General features: G+C 35.1%; 1 protein-coding gene across 6 annotated transcripts in view; it reads right to left on the bottom strand.

Annotated features, from left to right (window-relative positions):
* The window catches only part of tenm3 (teneurin transmembrane protein 3), a 779,964-nt gene that overhangs the window by 523,918 nt on the left and 246,046 nt on the right, over nt 1-10,000 (bottom strand). The window contains exon 1 of one of the 6 annotated variants that reach the window (XM_061880871.1): nt 7,651-8,027. The exons of the other annotated variants lie outside the window; for them this stretch is intronic. The gene's annotated coding sequence lies outside the window, so the exon portion shown is untranslated. Of the gene's footprint in view, nt 1-7,650; nt 8,028-10,000 lie in introns of those variants that run through there. 6 annotated transcript variants of the gene reach the window in all.

The following is a 10,000-nucleotide window of genomic DNA, read 5'->3' as shown; positions in this document are numbered from 1 at the left end:
TAAGAACATAAATGCAATAAAAACACAAATAATACCAATAAATGAATGATGTCCAAAGTGTCACATACGGTTCATCATTTAAAAATGTAGATCATTCAGCTACGATGGCTTGGGGTTGATTGTTCAAAGCGATAAAGCTGTTTATTTACAGAAAAAATGTTGTCTTGTCTTATCAGTCTTGTACATATTAGCCTTAAAATACCTTTTTTTTTTATTTCTAACTCATCGTTATTATTTAATATTTGCATTCTACCGGGAGAGCACAGTCCGAAGTTAAATTCCTTGTGTATTAAACATACCCGGCCAATAAAGCTGGTTCTGATTTGGTTTAGTATTTTTAGCAACAAAAACCTGCAACAGCAATGTGCAAAAATATTTTTTAGTGCAAGGAAACATTTAAGTGCAACAATAAAATCACTCAGATGTATACAAAAGTAACACATTCCATTGTACAAAAACAAACTGAATTAAATTAAATATCAAGCAAAGACCTGAATATTAATGAACAGTTACCAGAAACAAGGTAAGAAAAATGGTTTAAATGTAAAAGTAGGTGTGTAATGTAAATACATTTGATATTGAAATCACTCCACTAACTTGAGTTATTGTGTATTTATTAGAACTATGTGTGCTGTATGAGAGTGATCTTTACACTGATGTTTACCCAGCTAACTATTTTGGTTCCCAGAACATTGTGATTATATTAGCCTTTTTGGGCATATAACATTACCTAAAGGGTGCATTTGGGTTGCTTCTTGGTCCCATATTGGTGCAAATGGCAAGCATTTTTTCAGTTCCCGAAATATTACGTTTTTAGAATGTTCTGCGATGGCAATGTTTAAGTCTGCAAATTAATGTCGTACTGAAATGGAGAGGGAAGTTTGCCAAACATGAAAGAATACATTACAAACTGGGGTAAAGCCATTTTTCGAAGGTAATTGCCAATATGCCGATATATGGATGCGCGCAGAAAGACACACACACACACAAAGACACACACACACACACACAAAGACACGCACAGACAAATATACACTTTACGATGCTTTTTTTGCTACAATGTTGGTTGTGACGTAACAACAATCTTTTGTGCTAAAATAACACTTCAATTTGCATTAATTAAAGTGAACAGTTCGAACAACAACACATAACTTAAACGAATTCAACCTCAACAACCCTCCACTCCCACACCGTGCCGACAATGCCAGATGAAGTATAAACGATAAAACATTGAATATTACGAGTGTGTGAAAGTTTGACCCCTACATTGTTTACTTTCCTGACGACGTCCTTTAGGTTTTGTAATCAATCAGAAATATCAGGCAGCTAAACTGTGCCAAACATGGGGAAGTGTGGCGAGAGTTTTGCAAAAATTACCCATCATGCCCAATAATGGATATGGGTAATTTTAGATTTATATAAACGTGTTTTATGTCCACTAAGTTCAATGAGCAGGATGTGTGTTACGTGCGACCGTCTGTTGACGTTTTTGTTGGTTGTAGTTAATTTACGCCATTAGTGGGCAAAGTTGTTTGGATTGGGCAATATACATAAATGCTGTTCTCCCAGTGGACGTTAACTAGTGATTTCATTGAACTCCACACGGGGCTATTGAAATCTGTGCAATATTGTATCAAACGTATTTTGCGGTGGTATAAAATTTGACAAAAATACACCGCGGGCCAATTTTGTTAAACAAGTGATTTCTCCTGGCTAGCGTGCTGGGCACGTATTGTGGACACCTCTGAACTAGTATTAAAACGATGTGAATAATCATGTACTCTTGGGGGCCCCCTGGTGGCCACGGGGCCCTTAGCAGCTGCTTAATTTGCTTATGTCTTGGTGCACAAACTGTGTCTGTGTTTTCAAAGTTCTGGGCTTTCCATGCCGTCTAGATTTTTAATTAATTTGTAGTTGCTGCACTTAATATATAAAAATAAGAAATATTTTAAAAAATTTGAATAAAAAGGAAGTATTTTTCACTAGAGATGTCCGGACTGCCGATATTATCGGCCGATAAATGCTTTAAAATCTAATATCCGAAATAATCGGTATCTGTATCAAAGAATAAAATGTATGACTTTTTAAAACGCCCCTGTGTACACGGACGTAGGGTGACGTACAAAGCGCCAATAAACCACTGCCCAGGTCACATAATATCTACGGCTTTTCACAAACACAAGTGAATGCAATTCGTACTTGGTCAACAGCCATACAGGTCACACTGAGGGTGGCTGTATAAACAACTGTATCACTGTTACAAATATGTGCCACACTGTGAACCCACACCAAACAAGAATGACCAACACATTTCGGGAGAACATCCGCACCGTAACACAACATAAACACAACAGAACAAATACCCAGAACCCCGTGCAGCACTAACTCTTCCGGGACGCTACAATATACACCCACCGCTACCAGAAATAATAAAGAAATAATAAGAGACAGTAAATGTTGTGTAAATGTAAAACATGAGCACATCATGAACATGGTGTGTGTGTGTAGTGAAAAACTCACCTCAGAGAAACCTGGATCTTAATTCTAAGCGAGAAAATGAAGATTTACTTGTTTTACTAGGTTTCTTTTATTACTAACCTGTGACACGAATCTGACATTTTGACTGTTTTTGATCGTCTTTCATTATTACATTGAATTGGTTTAAAATGTGAATTAAATGTTAAGAAAGTGAAGGTAGCACACACAGTATTCCATTCGTGAAAAGTTTGTACAACTAATTTTGAACATAGAGAGTAAAAACTGGTGAAACATGTGCAGAAACAGTTAGGTAACTAATAAGTTGGGATGTAAGGAAGCAGATCGGTAGCACGAAGGCTGCCGTTGAAAAGTGTTTAGCTTTCCAAAAAACACATAAGACCCTTTCATCGGAAAAAAAAAAACGCGGTGCTGTCCTTTTGTTTAATTCTTCCGAATTTTTTTTTTTTTTTTTTTTTTCTATTGCAGAGTAAACTGGTGCGTTTCGTTTTCCGACCTTCTGGATTATCTTCAGTCTTATTTCTATCAAGAAAGTCTGTCAATTGTCCTTCTAGTACCACCATGAAAAAGGAAAGTTAATTTAGAGAAGGGCAAGACGGTGAGGGGTTTAGTTGTAGTATAATTATAAAAATAATAATAAGAGACAGTAAATGTTTTGTTAATGTAAAATGTGAGCACATGGTGAACATGGTGAACATGGTGTGTGTGTAGTGGAAAAACTCATCCCAGAGAAACTTGAATCTTAGTCCTAAGTGAGAAAATGATGATTTACTTGTTTTACTAGATTTTTGTAGGACAAACCTGTAACACAAATCGGTCATGTTGACTATTATTGGGCTTCATTCATATTACATTATATTGGTTTAAAATGTGATTTAAATGTAAAGATCAAGGTAGCACACACAGTCTTCCATTTGGGAAGGGTTAGTGCAACTAATTTCAAACATAGTAAGACTAAAAACCGATAAAAAATGTACAGAAACAGTTACATGACTAATTATTTGGGATAAAAGGAGGCAGATCGATGGCACGAAGGCTGCCATTGAAAAAAGTGTTTGGCCTTCTAGAAAACACATAAGATCCATTCATGGGGGGGGAAAAAAAAAACTTATGCCGTCCTTTTGTCTAATTTTTCTGTAGTTTGATTATTATTTTTTTATATTGCAGGGTGTACCTCGCCTTCCGCCCGATTGTAGCTGAGATAGGCACCAGCGCCCCCCGCGACCCAATAGGGTAAAGCAGTGGAAAATGGATAGATGGATGGACAGACTAAGCTGGTACGTTACGTTTTCTGACCTTCTGGATTATCTCCAGTCTTATTTCTATCAAGAAATTCTGTTAACTGTCCTCCCGGTAGAAGAATGAAAGTTAATTTAGAAAAGGGCAAAACGTTGAGGGGTTTAGTCGTAGCATTATTCCAAAAATAATAATAAGAGACAGTAAATGTTGTGTAAATGTAAAATGTGAGCACGTGGTGAACATCCCAGAGAAACCTGGATTTTAATTCTAAGCGAGAAAATGATGATTTACTTGCTTTACTAGATTTTTTTTATTACTAACCTGTGACACAAATCTGACTGTTTTTGGTCTTCTTCGATTCGATTGGTTTAAAATGTTAATTGAATGTTAAGAAAATCAAGGTAGCACACGCAGTATTGCATTTGGGAAAAAATTGCACAACTAATTTCAAACATAGTAAGAGTAAAAACCGGTAAAATATGTGCAGAAACAGTTAGATGACTAATTAGTTGGGATGTAAGGAAGCAGATCGATAGCACGAAGGCTGCCATTGAAAAAATTGTTTAGCCTTCGAGAAAACACATAAGATCCTTTCATGGAAAAAGAAACCTGTGCTGTTCTTTTGTCTAAGTCTTACGTAGTTTGATTTTTATTTTATTTTTTCTATTGCAGAGAAAGCTTGTGTGTTGTTTTCTGACCATCTGGATTATCTTCGGTTTTATTTATATCCAAAAAGTCTGTCAACTGTCCTCCCGGTACCTCCCATGAAGAATGAAAGTTAATTTAGAGAAGGGCAAGACAGTGAGGGGTTTAGTCGTAGCATGATTTAAAAAATAATAATAAGGGACAGTAAATGTTGTGTAAATGCAAAACGTGAGCACATGGTGAACATGGTGTGTGTGTGTAGTGGAAAACCTCATTCCAGAAAAAACCTGGATCTTAATTCTAAGCGAGAAATTTATGATTTACTTATTTTACTAGATTTTTTTTAATTACTAACCTGTGACACAAATCTGATTATTTTTGGTCTTCTTCTATTCGATTGGTTTAAAATGTGAATTAAATGTTGGGAAAATCAAGGTAGCACATAAAAAATTCCATTTGGGAAATAATTGTACAACTAATTTCAAACAGAGTAAGAGTAAAAACAGGTAAAATATGTGAAGAAGCAGATGACTAATTAGTTGGGATGAAAGGAAGCAGATCGATAGCAAAAAGGCTGCCATTGAAAAAACTGTTTAGCCTTGGAGAAAACACATAAGATCCTTTCATGGAAAGGGAAACCTGTGCTGTTCTTTTGTCTATTTCTTCCGTAGTTTGATTATTATTATTTTTTTTCTATTGCAGAGTAAGCTTGTGTGTTGTTTTCTGACCATCTGGATTATCTTTGGTCTTATTTATATCAAAAAGTCTGTCAATTGTCCTCCCGGTACCTCCCATGTAGAATGAAAGTTAATTTAGAGAAGGGAGAGACAGTGTGGGGTTTAGTCGTAGCATGATTTAAAAAATAATAATAAGGGACAGTGAATGTGTAAATGTAAAACGTGAGCACATGGTGAATGAACATGGTGTGTGTGTAGTGGAAAACCTCATCCCAGAGAAACCTTGATCGTAATTCTAAGCGAGAAATTTATGATTTACTTGTTTTACTAGATTTTTTTTAATCACTAACCTGTGACACAAATCTGACTCTTTTTGGTCTTCTTCTAGTCGATTGGTTTAAAATTTGAATTAAATGTTAAGAAAATCAAGGTAGCACACGCAGTATTCCATTTGGGAAAAAAATTTACAACTAATTTCAAACAGAGTAGGAGTAAAAACAGGTCAAATATGTGCAGAAACAGTTAGATGACTAATTAGTTGGGATGAAAGGAAGCAGATCGATAGCAAAAAGGCTGCCATTGAAAAAACTGTTTAGCCTTGGAGAAAACACATAAGATCGTTTCATGGAGAAAAAAAACCTGTGCTGTTCTTTTGTCTGTTTCTTCCGTAGTTTGATTTTTTTTTTTTTTTTTTCTATTGCAGAGTAAGCTTGTGTGTTGTTTTCTGACCATCTGGATTATCTTCGGTCTTATTTATATCAAAAAGTCAGTCAACTGTCCTCCCGGTACCTCCCATGAAGAATGAAAGTTAATTTAGAGAAGGGCAAGACAGTGAGGGGTTTAGTCGTAGCATGATTTAAAAAATAAAAATAAGGGACAGTAAATTTTGTGTAAATGTGAAACGTGAGCACATGGTGAACATGGTGTGTGTGTGTAGTGGAAAACCTCATCCCAGAGAAACCTTGATCGTAATTCTAAGCGAGAAATTTATGATTTACTTGTTTTACTAGATTTTTTTTAATCACTAACCTGTGACACAAATCTGACTCTTTTTGGTCTTCTTTGATTCGATTGGTTTAAAATTTGAATTAAATGTTAAGAAAATCAAGGTAGCACACACAGTATTCCATTTGGGAAATAATCGTACAACTAATTTCAAACAGAGTAAGAGTAAAAACCGATAAAACATGTGCAGAAACAGTTAGATAACTAATTATTTGGGATGTAAGGAAGCAGATCAATAGCACGAAGGATGGCATTGAAAAAACTGTTTAGCCTTCTAGAAAACATATAAGATCCTTTCATGGAAAAAAAAACTGTGTTTTCTTTCTGTCTAATTCTTCCGTAGTTTAATTTTTGGTTTTCTATTTCAGAGTAAGTTTGTGCGTTATGTTTTCTGACAATCTGGATTATGTTTGGATTTATGTATATCAAGAAAGTCTGTCAACTGTCCTCCCATGAAGAATGAAAGTTAATTTAGAGAAGGGCAAGACAGTGAGGGGTTTAGTCGTAGCATGATTTAAAAAATAATAATAAGGAACAGTAAATGTTGTGTAAATGTTAAACATGAGTACATGGTGAACATGGTGTGTGTGTAGTGGAAAAACTCATCCCAGAGAACCCTGGATCTTAATTCTAAGCGAGTAATTTATGATTTACTTGTTTTACTAGATTTTTTTAAATTACTAACCTGTGACACAAATCTGACAGTTTTTGGTCTTGTTCGATTCGATTGGCGTAAATTGTGAATTAAATGTTAAGAAAATCAAGGTAGCACACACAGTATTCCATTTGGGAAATAATTGTACAATTAATTTCAAACAGAGTAAGAGTAAAAACAGGTCAAATACGTGCAGAAACAGTTAGATGACTAATTATTTGGGATGTAAGGAAGCAGATCGGTAGCACGAAGGCTGCCATTGAAAACACTGTTTAGCCTTGGAGAAAACACATAAGATCCTTTCATGGAAAAAAAACCTGTGCTGTTCTTTTGTGTAATTCTTCTGTAGTTTGATTGTTTTTATTTTTATTTTTCTATTGCAGAGTAAACTGGTGCGTTATGTTTTCTGACCATCTGGATTATCTTCGGTCTTATTTATATCAAGAAAGTCTGTCAACTGTCCTCCCGGTACCTCCCATGAAGAATGAAAGTTAATTTAGAGAAGGGCAAGACAGCGAGGGGTTTAGTCGTAGCATGATTTAAAAAATAATAATAAGGGACAGTAAATGTTGTGTAAATGTAAAACGTGAGCACATGGTGAACATGGTGTGTGTGTGTGTGTAGTGGAAAAACTCATCCCAGAGAAACCTGGAAATGATGATTTACTTGTTTTACTAGGTTTTTTTATACTAACCTGTGACACAAATCTGACTGTTGGTCTTCTTTCATTTTACATTCAATTAGTTCAAAATGTGAATTAAATGTTAATAAAATCAAGGTAGCCCCCACAATCTCCCATTTGGGAAAAGTTTGTCCAACTAATTTCAAACTAAAAAAGAATAAACATGTGCAGAAACAGTTTAATGACTAATTAGCTGGGATGTAGGGAAGCGGATCGGTAGCACGAAGGCTACCATTGAAGAAAGTGTTTACCTGGTGGGTGTGAGGACTCCAGTTTGTTGCGCTGGGAAGCCTTCTAGAAAACACATAAGATCCTTTCATGGGAGAGAAAGAAAAAAAAAACCTCCGTGCCGTCCTTTTGTGTCTAATTCTTCCGTGAAAAAAGAAATCACCCAACACGTCTGTCGTGTGTGAGTACTGATTGACTACACTTAGGACAGACAATAACAGGACATGTTGGATCGCTACAAAATCCTTTTTTTCTCTACGCGCCGGTGCCGCAACCTTTACGAAACTGAGTGTGTGTGTGTGCGAGCGTGTGTGTGTGTCCACGCCTGCTTCTACCAGTACAGCTGCGTGTGTGTGGTGTGTGTGTGTGTGCGTGTGCGTGTGCGTGTGTGTGTGTGTGTGGGTTGCCTTGGTGAGTTATGCTGCGCTGGTCGAGCGAGAAAGGGGTGGGGCCATGAGGGCAGAGGGAGCGGAAGAAGAGCGCTCATTGGTTAGCTCCAAAGAGGGCGGGGCGATATGTGATTGGAGTAGAATGTCTGTTATGTGCATTTGGAGGCAAGAAGTGTGCGACATCCTCCCTGATCCCCACTCTTTGTAACACACACAGGCGTGAAGACACACATATAAATGCACTTTCCCCCCCCCTGTCCTTTTACTATTTTTGGCATTAAGCATTCATTGTACAAACATGCAGATTTGCGTTTGTGTGTGCGGTGTTCGTGTATTTCTGCTCTTCTTGAGACATCAACAAAAAAAGTAATGTCCATATGAGCAGTGGTCCCCAACCACCGGGCCGCAGAATAATTTTTTATCAATTTTTATTTAAAAAATATATAAAATAAAATAAAAAAAATAAAATAAAAAAATAATATATATATATATATATATATATATATAAATATATATATATATATATATATATTTTTTTTTTTTTTTTTTTTTTAATTATTATTATTAAATCAACATAAAAAACACAATATACACTTACAATTACTGGACCAACCACAAAAACCTCCCTTTTTCATGACAAAAACGTCCCTTTTTCATGGAAAAGAAAAAAAAAAAAAAAAAAAAAAAAGGACCTCTGGTCAACATATGAAATAACAAGTTTGGCAAAAATGTATAAAAAAAATAATAAATAAATATGTATATAGAGACATACTGTAATAATTTGAAGTAAATAATTGTTTTTTCTCAAACAATTTTAACTTGCGTTGAGTAAAATCAAGAAAAAGTTTTTCTTGTGAAATTCCAACTAATTTTTCACAACAATCTTTTTTATATTTCTATAGTTTCCATTTATCCATCCATCCATTTTCTACCGCTTATTTCCTTTGGGGTAACGGGGGGCGCTGGAGCCTATGACTGCTACAATCGGGCGGAAGGCGGTGTACACTCTGGACAAGTCGCCACCTCATGCAGATTTATATAGTTTGTATATATTATTAATGTTGTAAATACAAATCTTTATATATCTAGAAAGGGTGATCTAAAAGAGCTAGGCATTATTCGGAGGTCTCAAGAAGGTAAAAAATACAAGAATGTGTGTTTATGTGTGTGTGTGTTCTTGTATGTCTACGCTTCTTCAGACATCAACAAGGAAAAGTACCGTCCATATGAGAACCGGTGAACAAGTTAGGACATAAATTATGGTCCCAATACGGAAAACCATTGCATCTAATAGAGAATGTCTCATTTGCAACCCAGGTGGTGAAATCTATCACAATTATGGTGGTTCCAAAAAGAAGAAATTTTTCAAATTGACTCTGTCCATTTTAAAAGGTCACCCCCTGTGGCCAACATATGTAATAATAAGTGTGTAAAAAAAAATTGAAGCTCTTGCCCTATGGCCAACATATGTAATAACAAGTGTGTGTAAGAAATTGAAATACGCCCCCTTTGGCCAAAATGTTTAAAAACAAAAACAAAATAAATATGTATAGACTTAGACAAACTTTAATGATCCACAAGGGAAATTGTTGGACACAGTAGCTGGGTTACAAAGGATGGAAAGGGTAAGGATGGAAAGGATAATGCAGGTATTAAGAGTAGACTAAAATATAAATAAAAAATATAACATGTATGTAATATTTACATATTATATATACAGTATATAATATATAGTGTAATAAATTGAAGTAAATAATGAAAATTAAAAAACAATTACAAACAAAAATTGTCAAAAAAATAAAATTAACTAAAAGCTTACCTTTTTTATATTTGCATAGTATGTATATATTATTGATGTTGTAAATACAAATATTTATATATCAAGAAAGGGTGGTCCTAAAGAGGTCTCAAGAAGGTAAATAAGGGGATTAAAGTATATAATGAAGTTTAAAAAACAATTACATACAAAAAAAAAACTGAGGGC

This window comes from Nerophis ophidion, linkage group LG20 (genome assembly GCF_033978795.1).
Source record: "Nerophis ophidion isolate RoL-2023_Sa linkage group LG20, RoL_Noph_v1.0, whole genome shotgun sequence".
In the NCBI taxonomy this organism is placed as follows: domain Eukaryota; kingdom Metazoa; phylum Chordata; class Actinopteri; order Syngnathiformes; family Syngnathidae; genus Nerophis; species Nerophis ophidion.
Note: the sequence above shows the minus strand (reverse complement) of the source record. Positions and strands in the feature narration are given on the sequence as shown.